At 32.0% G+C, this 9,542-nt stretch overlaps 1 pseudogene; it reads left to right on the forward strand.

Moving 5' to 3' along the window:
* Positions 1–1,113: 1,113 nt before the first annotated feature.
* On the forward strand, positions 1,114–6,630 carry LOC124986997 (protein SET-like; annotated as a pseudogene).
* The last annotated feature ends 2,912 nt before the right edge of the window (positions 6,631–9,542 follow it).

Consider the following 9,542-nt stretch of genomic DNA (forward strand, 5'->3'; position numbering starts at 1 on the left):
GGGGATAGATTCAAACTAAAAAGCTTTCTCTCAGGAAAGGAAACTATCAGCAATGCGAAGAGAGAGCCTACAGAGTGGGAGAAAATGTTTGCCACTCATACTTCAGATAGAACACTAATCTCAAGAATATATAAAGAACTCAAAAAACTCTACACCAAGAATACAAATAATCCAATCAACAAATGGCTAAGGAAATGAACAGACACTTTACAGTAGAAGATCTACAAGCAATCAACAGATATATGAAAAAATGTTCAACATCCCTAATAATAAGGGAAACGCAAATCAAAACTACCCTAAGATTTCATCTCACCCCAATTAGAATGGCGATTATCAAGAATACTAACTAGGTGTTGGTGAGGATGTGGGGAAAAAGGTACACTCATACATTGCTGGTGGGGTTGCAAATCAGTGCAGCCACTCTGGAAAGCAGTATGGAGATTCCTCAGAAAACTTGGAATAGAACCACCATTTGACCCAGCTATCCCATTCCTTGGCCTATACCCAAAGGACTTAAAATTAGCATACTAATGAGATGCAGTCACATCAATGTTCATAGTTGCTGAATTCACAATAGTCAAATTGTGGAACCAACCTAGATGTACTTCAATTGATGAATGGATAAAGAACCTGTGATATATATATGCAATGGAATATTACTCAGTCATAAAGAATAATAAAATTACAGTATTTGCAGGCAAATGGATGAAATTAGAGAATATCATGCAAAGTGAGATAACCCAATCTCAAAATACCAAAGGAAGAATGATCCTACTCTTAAGCGGATGATGACACATAATGGGAGGTGGGAGGGAGGCAAGAATGGAGGAAGGAGGGACTTTAAGGAGGGAAAAGAGGGGTGGGAGGAGTGGGGGGATAGGAAAAATAACAGAATGAATCAAACATCATTCACCTATGTAAATGTATTACACAAATGGTACACCTCTACTCATGTACAACCAGAGAAACAAGTTGTATCCCATTTGTTTACAATAATAAATAAATAAATACAAAAGAGTACTATTAAGTAGTTTGAAATTATTATAATTTATTTATATTGTAATTATTTAATAATGCTAAACCTAAAAAAAGTCTTCTAAATTGGGTGCAGTGATGCATACTGGTAATCCAGTGACTAGGGAGGCTGAAACAGGAGGAGGATTACAGCAGGAGGTAAACCTCAACAATTTAGCAAGGCCCTAAACAACTTAATGACACCCTGTCTCAAAATAAAAATGCTAAATAAAAATAAGACTGGAGATGTGGCTCAGTGGTTGAGTGCCTCTATGTTCAATCTATAGTACAAAAACAAAAACAAAAAGAAAGAAAAAAAACTTCTAAAGTTTCTGAGAATAATATTAGAAAAGAAAATAAGTGGGACACTATTCTACATCAATTTCTGTTGTAATTGAACTATAGATTTAATGCAGTACTAAATAAAATCCTGGCATGTCAATCTGTGGAAAAGTAGAAGAAGAAAGGATTTTACAAGCTGATGCTAAAGAAATGTGGCAATACAGCAACTAAAAAAATCCTGAATGAATTTATTGAACATAAAATAGGGGAAAATAGATTTTTGATAAAACTAGTCATAAACAGTATGGAATTGATGCAAACATAATTAGACTTGTTGAGCTGAACACAATGCTTAGAAGTAGCAGCTGAACTTGAAGAACTGATTTATAGAAAGAGGTGACTTGAAAATCATGTCATTTCAATTAGAAATAAGAAACACAAAATTTTAATTCATGATACCGGTTCAATTTAATGTGAATATAGAAACCATGAATACTAGTTTTAATCAATATCTTACTGTAGAAATACATGTGAAAGATAAAACAATAAAACTCTTAAGAACAACCTAGAAGACTGTTTGTATGATGTTGAGATAGACAAAAATATTTCTTAAACAGGAAGAAGAAAGCACTAACAATAAAGAAAACAGACATGAATTAGACTTCATTAAAATTAAGAAATTCTGTCAAAATTCACCTACAAAAGTCTGCAAATGCAGTCAAGAAATGTATGCACAATATATGAGAATCTAAGAGAAGGCACATATCTTATCAAGATATTTATATATGATATAGATACAATAATCATAAAAATATAGATATTTAGTTAAATATGGAGATGTTTATATATAATTCTAGTCAGTAATAAGAAAATGGGAACCTATTAAAAAACACTGGAGAAGATATTTATTTTTTTCATTTATTTAATGTGGTACTGGGGATTGAACCCAGAGGTACTCTACCACTTAACTAGTTCTCCAGCATCTTTTGAAAAATTTTGCTTTGTGGCTGGCTGGGTGTGGTGGTGCATGTCTGTAATCCCAGTAGTTGGGAGGCTAAGGGAGGAGGATGGAGAGTTCAAAGCCAGCCTCAGCAACTTTGTGAGACTAAGCAACTCAGAAAGACCCTGTCTCTATATAAAACAAAATTTTCAAAAAAAATTGTTTTGAGATAGGGTCTCACTAAAGTACCTACTCGGACCTCTGACTTATGATTCTCCTGTCTTACCCTCCCAAACTCACTAGAATTACCGGCATGTGCCACCACACCTGGTTTAGAGAGGATTTTAAATAGGTATTTCATAGTATCAAGAAATCCAAATTGTCAAGTAAGCCCTTCAGAAGGTAGTCAATCTCACTAAGCAACAAGGAAGTGGAATTAGCCAGAATATAATAGCACTGCACAAATTACCACAGAGGACAGAATTTTTATTTTTATTTTTATTTTTTTACTTTTACAGACTGCATTTTGATTCATCGTACACAAATGGAGTACATCTTTTCGTTTCTATGGTTGTGCACGATGTAGATTCACACCATTTGTGTAATCATACATGTCCATAGGGTAATGCTGTCTGTCTCATTCTGCCATTTTTCATAACCCCCTCCCTTGCAATATATGGTGAGGCCATCACTTTTGAAAACCCTTTTAAGTATGGAATTCCATATCATTTTAAAAATCCAATCTCTGATATATATCTCCAAAATAAAATTACTTATATGTTCCCAAAATGACATAGATAGAAATATTGAACAAAGTATTTGTAATAGACAAAAGCTGAACACCAAAAGCCGAAACCTCACAAAAAGGCCATCAGCATGAAATATGAATAATGAAAAATTGCAGTAGAATCAGATAGTAATGAATAATGACAAAAATACAAATTTATGCTAGATGGATAAAGTAATGTTAGCAAAGTAAGTCAGATAAATAATACATAACACACTTTCCATCTGTATGATTCCATATACTTTATTTATTTATTTATATTTTTCTTGAACTCCATTAAATGCCTATTAAGGATAAAGTGAGTACTTTCTTCCTGATAAAATTTGTGGTGACATATAAGAATAAAACTAAATGCAATTATATCATTTTATCAGTTAGTGAGCATTTTCAAATGTTTTGACAATGATTCCATGTACTTTAAATATAAATTTTTCTTGAGAAATATGATAGCAGTTATCTTTGGACTCAGCATAAGGGGATGACTTCTGTATTTCACATAATATTGTACTTATTTTGGGTGGTAGACAGTGGTTCATCATGCTCTGCTTTTGTCTTTTTTATTTCTTATTTATTTTGTTCTTTAAAAATTCTGAATGAAAAATCAATCGTATACACACTTATAACAAAATTAAAACTTTGGAAGCATAATTTATAGACAGTCATTAGAGCAGTCCAGGTTAAATTTCAGGTTACATTTCTAATTAGAGTTACACATATATTTTCTGAAAAAAAATCAAAAATTAAAAAAAAATACTCAAATAAATGGGACATTAGATGATGCTAATGCACATGAAGTCCCATATCTAATGAAATTTACCTATGAAATCAACAGTTTTTATTATCTTAAGACTATTTTTCTAAAAATTAAAGCTTCATTTCTGAGTATCCATTTATTATCAATACCCAGTCATGAAGTGATAAATAGTAATTTACAAAAGATGAATTCAACTACATTAAAATTTAGAAATATCATTAATCAAAAACAGTATATATATATATATATATATATATATATATATATATATATAATGATCAGCCATTAAATGACTGTAATATAAAAGTAACTGTTTTAGGACCAGGGTACAGTTAAGTGGTAAAATGTATGCTTAGAATGTGTGTGTGCCCAGATTCAATCTCTAGCACTGAAAAAATAAATTAATTAATAAAAAATACTGTCATGAATGGATAATAAGTTATTAAACAATAAATTTAAAGACAAATATGGTAACAAAACAATTATGTTGAAATCTGTGAATTTACTTTTGTTGTGTATCAAAAAGTGTTGAATATGAATTCTTTCATATGATTCAACCTAAATCATTTGTTTCCTAAGGAAAGTCTTAAATGTTTAATAGCCATCAGAAATAATTAAAAATATAACACCATTTTAGACCTACAATGCTTTCAATTATTCATATCAAGTCTGGTAAAGATAAAAAGCAATATTTTACTGGATGAATTTAGATCTCACTTCAAATCCCCTTAACACTACCTGTCTCTGGAATTTGGCCCTTTCCTCTGACCAAAGTCTTCTGTGAAAGTCAGCCTTCCTTGGCCTCAGACAAATTCTAATTGGGCTTCACTCAAAACCAGCTTGTCCTATGTACAGTGTCCACCTCAGAATGCACTGATAACATTAAGAGGAGTGGGTTTATCAGCCCTGTTGAGTAAAGGCACGGTCCACCCATAGACATGGGGAGGTAACATGCAGTGGGTTAGACTCAAAGGTAGAGGAAGTCAGTGGGGGAATACTTCCTTCTTAGGCCAGAAGCATTAATTACATAGAATTTGTAAAAAACTGTCCAGCTAGAAGAATCTATTTCATTTACTTCTGTTTCCTTAATGTACAAAGTAATAGCAAATAAACTATTACGTCGAGCTCTGTCTTAAAGACAAATGAGGATACAAAATGAAAGTACAGTTATAGTCTGCTAAAGTTCCAAACTAGCTTTTATTTCTGTTATGTAGCACATAATCTATAATGCAAAAATTCTATTGAAAAACTATCTACACATTTGCACTATGGTTTTTTGCCAAAATATTCATGGTTCTATAGTTTGTCATAGAAAAAAAATGGAGTCATTAATAATAGAACACTTAGGTAAATCAGAAAATATTTGTATAATAAATAATGCAAAATACTAAAAGTCAATGAGCAACAGTTAAAACAATGACACAAATATTAAGAACAATTTTAGCATAAATTTATAGTTTCAGATAAATATACCAAAGATGTTATTAGTAAATATTTTACAACATGAAAAACAAAGTTACACTATCTATAGATGCTTACATATTTGAGAACAAATCAAAAAAGTATGGAAAAAGTTTATCTCTGAGTAGGAAGGGCAGAGACTAGGATAAGGAAAGTAATTAGATTCAAGGATTTACAAATAAAGAGGCAAGTTTTTCCCCCTAAATTGAGTGTTGGGCATATAATTTCTTTTATTAATGTATTTTATGTCTTATTTTGAACAAATTTTGCTTCATGATCACTTATTGTTTAATAAGACACTTAAAAGTTTTGTTTTGTTTTGTTTTGTTTTGTTTTGTTTTTTCTTTTTTCCCTGTCTCTCTCTCTCTCTCTCTCTGCTTCTCCCTGGTGAGCTGGGATCCATGGATCTGCTCCTTGACTTCCCTCATAGGATGGCCCCCAAACACCTATTTTCACTCCAGTCTCAAAAAATGAAACCAAACTGCCTCCTGACCAAAGGAAGGCAGATTCATTGGCCTCTCTGGGTTTGCCAGAGGGTGAAAAAGAACAAGAAGCAGCAATTGAATATATTGAAGTACAAAATGAAATAGACAGACTTAATGAACGAACCATCAAGGAGATATTGAAAGTAGAACAAAAATATAACAAATTCCACCAACCATTTATTCAGAAGTGCTCAGAATTAATCACCCTAATCCCAAATTTGGGGGTTACAACATTTTTCAATGATCCACAAGGGTCTGCACTGCTTGGGGAGGAAGATGAAGGGCACTGCATTATCTGACCAGAGCTGAAGAGACAGAATTAGAAGATGTCAAATCAGGGTACAGAATAGATTTTTATTTTGATGAAAATCCTTACATTAAAATTAAATTTCTCGGGGCTGGGAAGATAGCTCAGTCAGTAGAGTGCTTGCCTTGTAAGCACAAGGCCCTGGGTTCTATCCCCAGCACCCAAAAAAAAAAAAAAAAAAAAAAAAAAATTAAATTTCTCTCCAAGGAATTTCATCTGAATGAAATTAGTGATCCATCTTCAAAGTCCACTGACATCAAAAAGAAATCTGGAAAGGGTTTGGCGAAACGTTCAAGTCAAATGCAAAATAAAACCAGCAGGAAGAGGCAGACTGAAGAACCAAAGAGCTTCTATACCTGTGTACTGACCATGCTGCTGCCAGTGCACATGATTGAGGAGAGTTCATCAAAGATGATATTTGGCCAAATCCATTACAATACTACTTGGTTCCTGATATAAATGATGAAGAAGACAAAGAAGAAGAGATGAAGATGATGAAGAAGAGCTGGAAGATATCGATGAAGAAGGGGATGGGAATAAAGGTGAAGAAGATGATGATGAAGGGGAGGAGTCGAGGAGGATGAAGGAGAAGATGATTAATTGAGCACTGATGGATTCCAACCTCCTCCCTTCCTTCCTTCCTTCCTTTATTAAAATTCAGTCCCTGGGAGCAAGTTGCAGTCTTTCACCCACCCTTCCTGTGCTCAGTCTCCCTGTTATTGAGGTCTCTTTTCTGAAACCATGGTCCTCAGATTATTTTTGGGGAAAATACCTTGAACAGAATACAATGGAAAATGAATCTCTAAACCTTATGTTCTAAATTCATTTTTATCACTTCCTGTCTCAAAACAAACAAAAAAAAATTAAAAATTTGGGATCAACACCACCGTGCTCTGTGGGAAAAATGGAAATCCTTCTGCTCCTTTCACTCTGTTGAAAACTGAAGGGTGCCAGGCTCCTGTGTAGTAAGGCATAGAACTCAAGTTTTTCCCCTCTTTTCTCTGAATGCTGGGCTCCTAGATTACCCTGTGTCTCTCTATGAATATGGATTGTCAGCATTTACCAGCATACATCTGTTTACTTTTTCTTGTTTAAAAAAAGGGAAAAAAACTTTAAAAAAATGGAGTTACAGAAGGTCAGCAAAGTGTGGGCTTGAGATGTTTGGGTGGGTTAAGTGGACATTATGACAACATGGCTTCTCCTTTGGCATGTTTAATTGTGATGTTTAACAGACATCCTTGCAGTTTAAGATGACACTTAAAAAAATAAAATTATTTGGGGCTGGATTGTGGCTCAGTGGTAGAGAGCCTACCTAGCAGTGAGGCACTGGGTTCCATCCCCAGCACCCCATAAAACTAAAAATAAACCAAATAAAGATACTGTGTCCATCTGCAACTAAAAATATTTTTTTAAAAATTCTCTCCTAATCATGATTTGAGTCCTGTCACTCAGGAAAATCAGCAGAACCTATAGGATCTTATTTAGAATTGACATTCTATATTGTAATTTTGTTTATTTTCAAATTTTCTTTTTGTTTTCATTGGAAAGAAAAGATGAGGCTAAGTTTTAAATGCTAAAAGTGTACAAGTTGCTTTGTTACAATAAAACTAAATGTGTACACAAAAAAATTTATTTTTTCTTTAGTTTATGAATATCATTACACAAACAGATTGATCAAATGTAGGATTATCAGAAAACTTGTTAAATCCTAATTAGATGTCCATAAATGTTAAAATGAATTTGTGCATGATTCATGAAAATAAGGTGACTTGAGTTAATGAAAACCTATCTTTTCTTTTACACAAAATATGACTATAGTGATTCTTTTTAATGATTTAAAACTGAGATACATGGCTTAAATTTATTTTGATAACACAGAGGACTTTCATGTTAATACATCTAATGTGTTTGATAGATAAGATCTTATAATACATGGAGATTCAGGAAAAAAATGTTAAAATTGACTTTTAGTAGTGACAAGTTCATGGATAATGGACAGGAAAACAAGCTATTTCTAAACAAATAGATTATTTTCATGTTTTTTAAAAATTATAATAACCAATATTTAAAATGTTGATAGTGCCTACTCAGTTTTCTGAAACCATATATTTTACAATTATATCACCAATAGAAATATTTTTTAAAGCAGAGGGAATTAAAATTATAGTTCTAATGTATTTAATGATGGTATCTTATCTGGTGACTTAGAATATTACAAGCCATAGATGAATCCAAGATATCTAAAGGTGTTTTAAATTAACATAAAATTTCATTAATAGTTTTTGATTTATAAAGTTTAATCTATCATTAATGATAATTAAATGTCTCAAAAATAACCTATTATTTTCTTCCAGTCTTATAAGGTAAAATATTTTGTAAGAAATTCTATAGCTGGTTCAATGGGAAAATCTTGGGAAGGTTTTTTTGAGTAAAGTTTTCTTTAACTTAGACTTTATTCTTCTTTTGGAATATGGATCATTTTCTTTTAAAAGTTAAACTCAGAAAATCAATCTATATCATATAGGTCACCAAGCAGTCATTAAATTCAAACCTATCTGTCTTTCATTTTACTCTGATATCTTAAAGTGACATTATTTTGCCAATATATTTTGTTTTCTTTTATCAATTTTAGTTAATATTTCCCCTTTGACTACTTTTAGTTTCTGCTTTTGGAACTTTATCATTGTTAATTTGCTATTTTTCTTTCTGTTTTTATTTCAGCACAGTTTTTGAATCATTTTGACTAATATTCCAAATAATGATTGTTGGAAGAAAAACATCACTATAATACAACAAAACAAAAATATATCACAACAAAGATTTCTATGTTCCAGCAAAACTATTCATCTTTTCAAACAACATTCTATGAAGAACTCATTCTCTTAAGGGAGTGTTTCTAAAGAATCTTAGCAACTCACAAGTCAAGTTTTAATATTTTATTTTACAGCAAGAAATATAGTTACAAAAAGTCCAAATCACCTTGGATCAGCAAATAAACTGCTATGATGTGTAAAACACTGGAAGCTAGACAATTTCTTATCAAAAAATTTCGTTTAATAGTAAGCAAAGGTAAGATTAAATGCTTGAGAATTTTATCTAATAATGAAAACAGTTGTAGCATTATTGAGGAATATGAATTTTTCACTGCTTTATCCCTGTTGTGGGTACTGTTGTTGTTGCTGGGTGGTTGAACCCAGGACCCTACCCATACTAGGACAGTGTTCTGCCCCTGAGCTACAACCCATCCCCTTCTCTGCTTTACCAATTCAGTAATAATTATTAAAAAGAAAAAAAAAAGGAGCAAGATCATCATCTTGAGTTTTAAACTTTCTTATAAAATTTAACCCTAATAAGATTATTTTCTTTTTAAGAGCATTTTAATATGTGGATTTACATGGTAACATTGTATTAAAAATGGGAAGAAACTGTGTAAATAAAAAACATATACCACATAGACATTTCTCATGAATATGAGTGTGTGCATTAATCAAGACAATGCCAATTGTTTCAAG

The sequence above is a fragment of the Sciurus carolinensis genome, chromosome 6 (assembly GCF_902686445.1).
Source record: "Sciurus carolinensis chromosome 6, mSciCar1.2, whole genome shotgun sequence".
In the NCBI taxonomy this organism is placed as follows: domain Eukaryota; kingdom Metazoa; phylum Chordata; class Mammalia; order Rodentia; family Sciuridae; genus Sciurus; species Sciurus carolinensis.